The sequence below is a fragment of the Rhinolophus sinicus genome, chromosome 2 (genome assembly GCF_057876585.1).
Source record: "Rhinolophus sinicus isolate RSI-liver-muscle chromosome 2, RSI-T2T, whole genome shotgun sequence".
Taxonomy (NCBI): domain Eukaryota; kingdom Metazoa; phylum Chordata; class Mammalia; order Chiroptera; family Rhinolophidae; genus Rhinolophus; species Rhinolophus sinicus.
In genome coordinates, this window is record NC_142502.1 from 151184093 (window position 1) to 151197487 (window position 13395).

Genomic DNA, 13395 nt, shown 5'->3' on the forward strand with positions numbered 1-13395 from the left:
CTACTCATCCAACAATCAGCCAACTTGTCAGGAAATTTTTGTTTCCAGTGGCAAAGCTAGGAAACAAAGGATGTCTGGGCTCCAGAACCAAGAACAGCCTCGGGATCCCAAACAGAGATTATGAATTTTAATTCTCAATCGCAGCACAGATGCACCCAGGCAAGAATATTAGAAAAGCCTAATCAAGGAAGAAATCAGCAGGGGGCATCGGTACAGTGGATCAGTGACAGCACTCTGAACTTAGCACAGCCAAGGCTAATAGCCTCCTTATAGCCTCTCCTCCCATTAAAGATGCCCTGGAAACAAGCTACCCAAGAATACTGCTGCAGTTATCACAGTTAGAAAATTGGCAGGCAATATCCTCTGAGCACCAGGCCAAGGGCTGAAGATTTCCTGTGTACGCTTTACTCTTTCAGACTGAGTGCAGTTATAAGAGGAGTAAGAGAGGGGGTACAAGCGATAAATAATGCATGGGAACTACAGGTGTGGAAAGCTTAATTCAGACCTGTCACACTAATGCATGCCTGAGCCTGGCATTTGCCACAGTGTGACTGGATTTGCTACTCTGTGTGTCCGAAATGGTAATGAGAATAGCAGACTTGAGGAAGGATCTGTACCTTTGATCCTGGCCTTCGCCTCTCTCCAGCTGTTCTGTCCACTCTGCATTGCAATCCTGTCCCAGGTCTCTCCCTTCCAGACCTTTGAAATTTGGCTAGCTAATAAAATCACAGCATTCCCAAGGCCACAAAAGACCAAGAGAACTGATGCGTGTGGTTAAATACTTGCTCTATTAGTAAGACCACCAAATGTCCAACCTTGCAAAGCTTATTTGCAATTAAATTAGATGCCTCTTCTAATTTCCAACTGTTCTCTACTTTTTAGATAAGTGATGTTACCACAAACCATTCAAGAGACCTCCTCGACTCCAGTTGTCCTGGAAAGAGTTTGAAACTAGGAAAGGGATAGTAGGCTTAAAAGATTCTGTCACTTCATCATATCCTCAAGGAATTAATGATACTATACATATTAGAAAGATTTTCCTTAAGAATTTCTGAATTAAGAAAAATTCAGCTGAGCCCTGAAACAGAATTCAGGATGTAAATACTTATGATAATTGTAATATGTTCCTTTCATCAAATGTGGAAGAGATATCTTTTCTCCATAATGCAGACCATCATGTGGTTAAAAGGAGGACTCTCCTGGATTTAGGTCCCTTTCAGATCTAAAACTCCATGATGCTCCTAGGCAATGCAGGTGTCTGTCTGGGACTTATTCATACACCAGAACCCTCACTTCTGCAATTAACTCTGTAGCAAACTCAGAGCACTGGGTATCATTTCAGTCTTGCCTATTCTCTTTCCTGCTGCCATTTCTCCTGCTGCCATTCCACAACCACTACTACTTATTCAACGTCAAATGACATGAAAATACCTTCTTGGCACAAGTTGCCATTTAGCTAGTGCATCCACAAGCAAGGCCTCATTTCTGGACATACTACAAACCCCAGGAATTATCCATGGCTATGAAAGATGGCTTTGGTACCCGGGACATGACGCTGTAAATCTGCAGTCTGTGTGGGATGGCACAGTCTCAGAATCACAGCTAAAACCTTTCCCAGAGATGGATATGTTGTTGATAGCAGGTCAGAGTGTCTCAAACATGGAACAGGTTAGAAGGTATTACTATTTCAGTTTTTGTTTTTTTTAACAACCCTAAACACTGCCAGTGGTTGGTGCCAAGCTCCAGATAACCATCTGCCAAGTGTCACCCAGTTTGGCCAAATGGCTGAAGGAGAAAGAAACTCTGGACCCAGTTCCAAGCACTAGCATCCAAGACCCCCAAATCATCTCAAACAGAAAGCTCTGACAGTCATCTGAATTTAGCGTGCAAGTATTTTTCCCACTACCCCATTCTTTTGGAATTGACAGAGAATAGAACATACCCTTGTCCTTGGAGATGCTTATTAAGTAGCTATGTCACAAATGCTCCAATTCTTGGCTTTGAAACTCAAACAATCATATATGCATGTTTGGGAACCAGAAAAATATATGTATGCCACATAAAGGCCACAAAATGGGAAACACAGGTTAGTATAAAGACTGATGTCCAAAAACATCTGAGAGAAGCATGTGGTTTTCTACTTACAGAGCTAGAAGAGAGGCACCGCCCCTCTGCTGTCCTGAGTAAGTTTCCCCGACTCATCCACACTCCGTTTAATATACCAATCAGATGATAAACTTCCATTTCAATGAAGCAACCTCACCTGGTTTGCTTCTTATTTCCCCTGAAGATTTTAGTGCCACTGTGGGAAGCATTTATAATGTGCTTACATGCCCCACCTCTCAACAAATAAGTATTTACTCAGTAAATCTCACTGCGAGTGCACTCCAGAAAAAGCTGTGCTTGCAAAATATCTCATGTTCATTTTTCAGAATTCAGAATGAAGTGACTAATCCCTGATACACAATAAAAATGATTCAATGCAAACACTTCCGAGCCTCTGTAATCAATATTTTATATATTAATAGGTTTTCAAAAGCCTTATTTCATTTTTACTGCTTTTCTGTATGGTATTATTCAATTTTAGTATGTGCAGTGAAATAGTCCTGCATGAAAAAAGTACGCATTTCTGGCCCATTTTAAATAAGCAAATGGATCATTATTATGCTATTAATTTGCCGTGTAAATTGTTTAAATTGCTAACTCTTTCCCCTTTCCATAATTAGAAATGGTTCATTCCTCCCCAAAGAAAATGGAAAATTCCCTTCCAAAATAAACCGTTTCCTCCCTCATGTCTAAGGTATAAAATTCAGGTGCTCTGTCCTATGACTCTTACAGAATAAGCAACAACCTCAATGAAAAGCATTCAGTATAATGCCTGCTTAATGCTCATTCAATGTCAAAATCCACTCAAACCCCTTCCCTCCTCTACAAGCTAATACCCTACTTTAAGAAAAAACACTAGTTGGGGATCACCTAAACACCTCCATAGACTAATGACAGGGTGTCTGGTGACAGGGGAGCTTCAACAGTCTCGACTTCTCTCATTTTCATTTGCTGTTCAGGCAAAAGAGAAAGAGGAAAACTATCGTATTCCAGGGACTGCTCAGTAGATACGTTATAAACAGTTTTTAAGTTATTTCATAACATCCTGACACAGTTCAGCAAAAAGAAATCCTTTTCTGAACTATTAATGACACTTTGAGATAAACCTTTTACGAAGGTGCTGTGATGATAGCCAAAGAGGCACACACGGCCATTAGATACATTTGCAAGCTTCCAGTTAGTGGGAAATATTGAGGAGGGAATAAAGAGAGGCAATGAAAGCTCTCCCATGAGAGCCCGCGGGTGTGCTGAAGTTCCTGTGCTGAAGTTCCTGATATTTTCACATAGAGGAAAGGAAAATCACTGACTGTAGATTTCACATTTTAAAAACTGACTTTTTTTTTTCCATGTTCAGGGCTGCCTGCCTCCCCTCTCCTTATTGTATATGCAAAAAGGATGTCAACATTTTACAGACTTACTTGGAAAGCAGTAGAAAACCCTGTCAACTAGATTTGGAACAACAGAGTTGGAGACACTCTGATCTGCTATCAACAACACAGAAATCCTCAGGCACATGGCACCTGGGTGGTGACACTGGTGACACTGGCGGGTTTCCTTTGTTCACCCTCTCACCAGGACTGTTGCCCAAAGCGAAATGCTGGTATGGTGTGGGGAGGGAGAGGGATTCCTCTTATTCTGTCGCCAAAGACTTTCCTCACAGTAGATAATGATGCTAAAGCTCATGGGAAGAAAACCTTACACAGACATCACCTTCTTAATGTAGACAAAAATGATCTGGAACCAGAGTGAGTGGCAGCAGAATCCCACACTCCAAGAGAGAAGGGTCAGTTCTCGTTATTGCAGCCACGCACCTGCCACCCACAGCTATTGCCAGCCCTCTGAGGCCAACCTCCTATCCATTAACCATGTGTAGGCTGAGTTTCTGCATCACAAAGAGTGAAAGCTATCAGCATTCTATTAATCAGTTATACTTATGCCATGTCCCATATGCAAAATTTGGCCCTTTGTAAAGAAACCAACCTAACTGGAAGATCTGTTTAAGAAACACAAAGGAAACCTTGATTTAGGTCTCACTACACAAAAGAAAAAAAATTAGGATAAAGTTCAGAAACAATGATCTAATGACCTTTAAAAAAGTATGAGAAAAAAATAAATAATAACTCAATAAGTACGCTAATCAAAATAAGTATGCTACTCTTTCTTTGAAGCTGTAAGCAAATGTTCTTTTTTGAGGGGGGGGAATTAGGAAGGTGTCTGATTCATTCATTTATTCAAAAAAAGCAACTGGTCAATTCAAAAAATTGGCGCAGAAAAACCATAGCAACTTCTTCAGCAATCAGGAGGTTGTAAATACAATGTCCTGAAACCTACATTCACATCAGGGAATACATACAATTCAATGACTCGAGTTTCTGCTATCATGTGCTTAGTCCTTAGGACTGCCGAAATCTGTGCTGTAATTATTACTATTAACAACACCAACCCGAGCTGGGGATTTCAGGTACCTAGCAATTGGGGATATTGGCCTTAGGAACCACCATGTACTTCCTCACAGCTAAAGCTCTTCTTTAAAAAAGCAGCGGGTCTTATAGTGGACTTAGAGTTTGAAATGTGAGATTTTCCAGAAAGTCTCTCCTCGAACTCAGCAACCTGGAAACATTACCCTCTTTTCACACTCTTATCCCCAGCACCAGGTTCTGATGGGGCTTAAGTGTTTTATCTGTCATCGTCAGGCAGTCCCTACATGATCATAGAGTAAGTGACTAAAAAAAAAAAAAAAAAAAGAAGAAGAAAAAACACAGATTGGAATCCTTAATTCCCATCAGAGTTATCTAGTTGGGGTGAGCAAGAAAATAAACTAATTCCAAGAGGCCACTCCCAAACTAAGAATGTCAGTGACTGGATAGCACTGGCTGTAACCATTCCTACAGAATTAAAAACAAACACCTGGAAAACTGACTTTTAAGTCCCATTTCTGATATACCTTCAGTTTTTCTCTTCATGAAACCCTCCAGCCTACAACATTCCAACTGGTACATCTGGTGGGCAGCAAATGAAATGGGTCACTAATATGCTAGTCCCATCGGAGCAGCCATGCAGTGCCCAAGGTGGCCAAACCCTGACTCTGGTCTTCTCCAGCTGTGAGTGGTCTGGCCCACTCACTCCACCATGCTGTACAAATGCTATCATATTCTATGTGTGCCATGACATGAGAAGGCTGGGATGCTGTGCTATTCTGCCCTCCTCTCTTCCAAATGAGCAACCAATTGACTCCATAGGATTATCCCCTCTATTTTAAATATCTGGAGGAAGTTGCACCTCCATATGTCTGCATACTACCTCATTTTCAACTTCTTTTTATAGATGACCTCATTAATGTTAGCCATAATGGGATGGGATGATACTTAGCCAGGAACCAAAATCCACAACACTGAAATCCTGCCCTATGATACTTACAATGCCTTCATGGCCCCTTTGGAAGATACATGTAAGAATGGGTATCTCCAAGGCACTTGTACACCAGTGCAGACTCCTGGTAACCCAAAACAGATCACATGGAGTATTTGTTATTTAGTATTTATTGATTGATTGATTGATTGATTTTTAATTAAATCTGAGGCAGGTACAAGTGGCCTCCAACCCTAAAAATAGGCCAGACTAACATTTTGTCCCTCATCCTACCTTAAATCCAATTGATTGTTCATATAACCCTCCCCTTCCCTGGGGTCTAAGGGAGGATTATGGAAGGTAGATGGGTCTGTAGCTCCCTCTGAAGGCCATAATGGAAAGGTTTGGACCAAAAGGAAATGAAAGAAAAGGTGTATCCTCTCTCAAGTTTAGAATCATATGGCAACTCAATATATGCCTTTGCTACAATAAATGTTTATATCGAGGTATGGATTTTACTGACGTGTATGTCTCAAATCTGCCTAATTCTCTCTATTTCCATACATTCACCCTAGTTCACAATAACCTTTGCCATCTCTCACCTGGGCCTGCACCAGCCTCTAACCGGCCTCCATACTTCTCTTCCTTCCCCTACAATTCCCTCTATTCAGGAGTCAATGACCTTCCCAACATGTAAATCAGGTTATGACATCTCCCTCCTTCAAACTCTAAAAAGGCTTCCTATGTTTCTTTGAATAAAAGTTAGACATATAACTCAGTCTACGTGGCCTTACATATTCTATCTACATTTCTGACCTCATTTCATGCTCTGCACCCATTAGTCTGCAATGCTCCAACCACACTAGGCTCTGATGGCCCCTTAAACATTCTTTCCCTCTTCGGGGTATTTGTACTCACTACTCTTCCAATCTTCTCCCCCATTTTCAAGGGGATAGCATCTTTTCATCCTTTAAGTCTCAGCTTAAACATCACCTACTGGGAGAGGCCTTCTCTGACCACTCTAGCCAGAGTAGATCCCACCCTGTTATTCTCTCTCACAGCCATTCTCATTTACTTCATAGCACTTACCACCACTATCTATTGATGTGTCCATTCCTTTATACCTTTATCGCACTGATTAATGGTATCTTGGTCACTGTTGTGTCCCTAGAACCCAGCATAGCCTGTCTCATAGTGGAGGACTCCATCCATACTTGCTGAATGACTAATAAATGAATTGAGAACCCACAATATAGCTGGATCCATCTATGCATATTTTGTTATTGAGTCTCTACTCAAAGATTAAGACATCAAGATTTTCTTAATTCTCTTACTATTCTATTTGTACTCTTTAATATTGGTCTCTAAATGAGAAAGCAATACAGTTATTCTCTGCTACCTGAAAGTAGAACGTTCCATTGCAACCTTTTGTAAGCCGAAATGGTGCACAGTGAAGAAGGGATTACCTTAGGATACACCATGCTATTTTTGCTTTCTGCCTTTTCATAAAAGCAAAAAATCTACTTTGGAATTATTGCAGTTAGTGAACAGAGGTACTAATGTAGATCTTCTGTAAAAGTGAAGTGGTGTAAAGAGAACTTTCCAAAAATGGGGGCTATACCCGTATATTTAAATTTTCCAAGATCAGAGTTTCCCAATTTACTATCAATGGTGCTAATAGTGACTATCATAAAACCCACGATATTAGTTCTGAAAATTATACCGCCAAAACAGTTACACGGTCAAACACTGCAATTATTATTTTTTTTTTTTTCCTGGGATTCACAATGCACATTAGCATATTAAAGACGCCAAAAGAATTATAGTAAAGAAGCCTGATTAACTTTGTTTAACCCAAGATTTTCCATTTTAATTTGACAACAGAACCAATTTTTATACTAATACCAATTAACATTCCTAAGAACTAGTTTTTCACAGGATACATTTTGGAAACAATTTTCCAGATAAATATGTAAGAAAATGTCAAATATAGTTTTCTTAACAGACATTTGCTGGGTTCAAAGTAAATATGCTAGTGACATAATTTGAAACACTAACAATGATAGTTAAAAGTCAATGATCTATAGACCAGAGGTTAACATATAATTTCAAAATTATTGACACTATTTCCTTCTTCTGTTTATATTCAGGATAATTAAATGATCACCATCATTTATTATTGATGTTACTGTGAGTTCAACCCAAAGCTGAGTAAGTCTGGGAGAGATACAGAGCAAAATTTCACCATGGGTGCAAACCGAATTCATTTGACCTCATCTGCTATTGTTAGAGGGCAAAGAGTAAGGCACATTTAATCATAACACAAAAAAATGGCAAAAGCTCTTCTTTCTCCCCTCCCCCCACAAATGATGGATCTTCATAGGAACCCTCCCACCAAAAACAAGAAAAAAGGAGCACTGAAAAAAATAGAGATGTCATGTTAGTATTGGCAAAAGTTACACCCCTGGCATTTAAATGGATTACATAGGTAATAATTAAGACCCAAAATAACTAGAATGACAAGACAGATAATGGATTAATTCTAAGACTGATCTTTGAGTGATTATAGACAGAGAGACTGGGAACTCACTACAACTGAAATGTCAGCACTGATGCAAGGGTAAGACAAAGGAACTGTACAAGGTTGTGGCCCACAGCAGTGCAGAGCAGAGAAGCAGGTGGGAGAGTGACTGAGAACCAGATAATAGCAAAAACAAAAAGGACCTGGGTCACAACCAGGACAATCACTTCCCCTAGTCTTCCGGAATATGGTCTGCAAGCCTAGTATCAGAATAATCTCTTCAACTTAGATCTATAGTTGAATTACAAAACATTCAAATAGAAAGTACCTGACAAAGATTATATTTTATTACCAACATGGTCTTACATGACCAGAAAGCCCTGGTGGGCTTTAGCAGTATCCCTCAAAAATAATAAAAACATTAAATTAAGCTTCACTAAATGAGAATTCTTGACAATTCAGTCAACAGAGCTGAAGTTTACATACTCTGCAGAGAGTATGTGAATGGTGGGAAGAAGGTGGTAGAGGTGACAACTGTGAAGGCTGTTCAAGAATCTGGTGTGTGTCCATCTCTCCAGCTCCATGTCTCACTGTCCCCCACCTCACCTCTACCTCTACCCTGTTTTGGACTCTACAGTCCAAGCATATGAAACTATATAGCTTCCCGAACATGCCTTGTTCTCTCAGGTTCCCTGTTTAGAATGCCTTTCTCCCATACACATCATCTCCTCATTGCTCACCTAACTCCTATTTACCTTTCAAGACTTGCCTCAGATGCCTTCCATAAGATCCCCTCCATCTCAGTCTAACTGCATTTCCCGTGCTCACGTAACTGTATCAGAATATTTATACTATGTTGTATGGTCCATTTACTTGACAATTTATTTGTCAGGCCTATATCCCCAATGTCTGCCCCAGTGAATAGTAAACAGTGATTGATAAATATAGGAAGAGTGACTAAATACATGAAAAAACGCATATGCAAAAAGAGAGACAAAAGAGTGATAATCTGAAACCGAGTTCAGCCAGTAATGAGAAATCATAGCCCTGATGCCTACTGACTTATGAATATATATGCATTTGACATGCTAATCACAGCTTAGGCAGCTCTGCCTATACCCGGGAACCCCTGTCTGTATCCCAGGCCACAATCTTCTCTCCCAACACTACTCTTATGCCACCTCTGCTTACACTGTTCAGACACTTACCGCCATGTTAGGAAAACCCTCAGCAACTAAAGGGTCGCTATATATGGGCACAAGGCTCTCTGCACACAGACTTTTAGAAATAATTATCACTTTTCCACTTCAAAGATCAGATGTCATTTGAACTATTAGTACAGACACGAAACTACAAATCTGCAAGGTTCATTGACTAGGAAAATGGTGTTAATTGTGGTACTCTGGTTTTAGGGTCTAAAATTTAGGCACAACCAGATTTGTCAGATATATATATATATATGATTTGAGACTTTAATAATGGTATGGGGAAAAAAGAAACAGATCCTCAAGACATGAAACACATTCCTCTACTGATATGTTCTAAAATACACCACTGAACTTGGTACTGGAGATGTCATTTTCATGCCAAATTAAAGGTAAACATAATTATGTGTAACACATTAAAAGTACTTCAGTAAAGCACTCTTTGAGGCTAACATATGCAGACAGACATAACTAATTCTAACTTATTTCTTAATAATTTCATTATTTATTTATTGAAAAGTGTCAGTCAAAAACATTAAACTAGTTTGTTTTTACAAGAGCTTAAAAACTGGCAGTAATTTTCATTCTAATTTATTCCTGTTTTCTGCTTTGGGTAATATATAAACATCTGATTGTTTCGATGCTAAAAGGAGAAGAAAAAACAAAAGGAAAGTTTAAGTGTGGAGAGGGGGAAAGTGAAGATAAAACCTGGTGAGTCATGATGAGCTTGCTTTAAATAAAAATGCTGGGATTATGACCAGATATAAAACTATTCATCACACTAATGTAAAGACCTCTGTCTCCCTCTGTCCACTCCATCCCTCTGCAATGAATATGAACACCCTGGTATATTACCGCTCCCTCTCAGCAATAGGGAGTAAAACTCTCAATCATCCCCAAAAGCATTGTGTTCAGAAGTGAGACTGACCAGGTTCTGTAAAGGAAGGAGATAGACCCCAAAGATTTCCCAGAGGGCCTCTTTCATGATTCACGGGGAGCTCTCTAGGGAAGAGGGGAAATCTGAAGGTAACAGGGAAGAAACTGAAGAAGCCTGAATTTCTCTCCAAATTGGGAAGGAAATTGCACACTCCCAAAAGTAGTTCACATTTATATGCACAGAACTTTGGGTGTTAAGTGCTACAATGTCCCATTTCTTAAATTCAGGCAAATGGTGAAATGGGAAATAATTCAATAAGGGTAAAAGTGAGAAAATAAAGGAAAATAGTCTTGGAACCAAGAATGAAGAGCCACATAAACACTGGGTCTGAAAGGCTGAGCCTGTCAGAGATCTGGTAGAAAAAGAATACAGGCTAACAGAGTTTCAGTTATGTAACTCTAACATGCATTCAACAGAGGCTATTACTTCTCCTTCTAGTCATGACAAATAATTGGAACTGGACTTGCTCTCCTGACATAAACAACGAAAAAGTTGAATGGGATACTGACAACTGTCCTCAGACATTAGACAACAGGCAATAGAAAACAGTAATCTTTGAAAGAGAAGCACACAAGGTAAGCCCATGTTTGCCCTGGTCTTCTGCCAGGAGCACTTCCCAGAACTGGTACTGAGAGGTGGAACCCAAGCATAGCACTGTGTCCCTGAACAGAGGAGATAGACTTTGGAGCTTGCAGCCACTGAAGCAACTGCATTTTGGGGGGTTGGGAACTGGGCAGGAGGGAGCTCCCCGGGGGTTAACCCAGAAGTTTGGCAGTCTCCCACAAGTCCTTGACTAAGGGCTGAGCTGTACAAGTATGGAATGAGACTCTGTCAGGCCTAGCAGAGAGAAGCTGTTGCAAGGCTGACAGATGAGCAAAGACACCAGATGTTACACTATGCTAAAAAACACTGGGGCTCTGCAGCATCCAGAGTGAAGACACCTCACTAAACACCTTAGCATTCAGCTAAGATCACAGAGAGGCCACACCTTTCGCAAAAACACCACTCCCTAAGTAAGGGTTATGCCCACAGACTAAGAACAAAACCTAAAACAGGGTTGTCCTAACGTAGAATGAAACCAAGTCTGACAGGGTCCAAAGGATTCACCAGCAATTTTACTACTGGCCAGAAGAAAATCCAATCTCCTTCAAGGAAGACAACATAAGCTAGATTCCCTATGAGGATTACCCTAGATGTCCAACGCACACACAAAAAATTGTAAGTCATAAAAAGGAGGAAGAAGTGAGACTAACTAGATCATGTTGCTAACATGCCACACCCCTCAGATTGAACACTGGGCAACACTTAGAAGGAAAGGAGAAAGAGGTGAGCCCCTGGCCAGATTATCAGTTTGAATTATTCAGCTGGATCATTGATAATAACCTACCTGTGCCTCTAGCCAGGACTCATGCCCTGAGCTCCTGACCAGCATATCCAAGTGCCTATTGGACGTCTCAAGCTCCCCACAATCAGCAAGTTCAAGATTGAAATCATAAGCACCTACCCACACCTCACTGTCTCCTCCTATAACCTCAGCTGATCCAACCATGCAGCTCTAGTGCCCTTAACCTTCATCAGCTCATGCCTGGACCACTGCTTTCCCTACATCCCTTGCCCCCTAGTTTCTGCTCTGAGAGTCATTCTCCATGTTACTGTCACACTGATCCTTCTAAAAAGCAAATATAATTATGTATTATTCTCCATCCTTCAAAAGTTCCCTGGTGCCGTGAAGACACGGGTTCTGCTTATCTCCCACATGTCCTCACAGGCTTTCCTAATTCCAGCCATGCCAAGCTGCTCGGAACACCATGACCTGTCCTGAGTTACTTTCCCTACATGCTACTCTGTCTGTCCAATATGTCCTTTCCTAATATCTTTGTCTGAATTACTCCAACTCATCTTCCTAAACTCAGAGCAGGAGTCACCACCTCTTAGAAACCTAAGAAAGGTAAGTGCTACTGTCATTATGGTGATTCCTAAAAATAAAATATTTAGGGGCAGATCTTTAGTAGACTCTGATCCAACAATCTAGAGCCTCATCTTATTCAGGTTAGCATTTCCAATGCTGAGCAGAGTGCCTTGTACATAGAAGGTGTTTTTAAAAAATGTTAGCTGAAAGAATAAATGAGTGAATCAATGATGATATGAATTCTGTCGTGGATTTCTTCCAGAAAATTCTAAAATATAATATATGAAGCAATCATCATATAGCAAGTCAAACTTTGAGTACTGCCCTATGACTTTAAACAAGTCATGTGAATGTTTTTATGCTTCTTTGTCTCCTGCGTCAAATGGAGCGACTGGTAAAATTATCTCTAAAGAAATGTTTTCAGATCTAAAGTTCTCTGGTGTTGTTAGTCTGTATTATTGCAGAATTAAGAAGAACATCTTCTGTTTTCCACATTTTCTTTTTATTTACTTTTTAGGAGAGTTATCTTCCAAATCGTCTTTTGTTTGTTTTTTCTTAATTTTAGCTAAGTATGTTTTTATCTGCAAGACCTCTTGTCTATTCTTAATTGCTCTTTTATTATAACATCCTCTTCTTAATGCATGAATGCAATACCATCCCAAATCTCTTTAAGATTAAACACGGTTATTTTTGAAATTTTCTTGTCTCCATTCCCTTACTTCCTTTTTTTTTCAATTTATTCATGTCAGTGTGTCTTCCATGTTGAAAGCTTTTCTCTAATGCCTTATGATCTATGTCTGCATATCTGCATTTAAAAGTTGAGGCTCTATGAAAGGCTGGAATGTATGGGCTAGGCATGTTGCCTTGGAGACTCTCAAATGTAAGGATGTGGTAATCTTTTCATCTATGTGTTGTTAATTTCAACATGTAAATTAACTATAAAGTAACTCTTCTAGTTTTAACAGTTCTTGATTTAAATGGAGAATGAACTGTCTGGGGGTACACAATGATTGGCATATACTGAAGATACTTACAAAATGTCTACTACTTTTAACTCCAGGCATTTAAATGGAAATGGTAGAAATGTATTTCATTCAAAGCTTTTCTTGCTCTTTGGTATTTTATAATCACATTTTCTTTGGAAATCTGAATAGTAACAACAGTCTACCCAATTGTCCAGGCCTTTTAAAAATCAGCCTCTAGTACTCGCTTCAGCAGCACATATACTAAAATTGGAATAATAAAGATTAGCATGGCCCCTGTGCAACAATGACATGCAAATTCATGAGGTGTTTCACATTTTTAAGCATAAAAACATTTGCATCATAGGATTACCAGAAGGAGAAAGAAAGAGATCAAGAATATATTT

General features: G+C 39.7%; 1 protein-coding gene and 1 non-coding gene across 8 annotated transcripts in view; one reads left to right on the plus strand and one right to left on the minus strand.

The window, feature by feature from the left end:
• CCDC85A (coiled-coil domain containing 85A) overlaps nucleotides 1-13395 on the minus strand; it is a 175776-nt gene that overhangs the window by 73697 nt on the left and 88684 nt on the right. The window lies entirely within an intron of this gene.
• LOC141571942 (U6 spliceosomal RNA) lies at nucleotides 13229-13330 on the plus strand. The gene has a single exon (XR_012496984.2). It is a non-coding gene; the product is annotated as a U6 spliceosomal RNA (small nuclear RNA).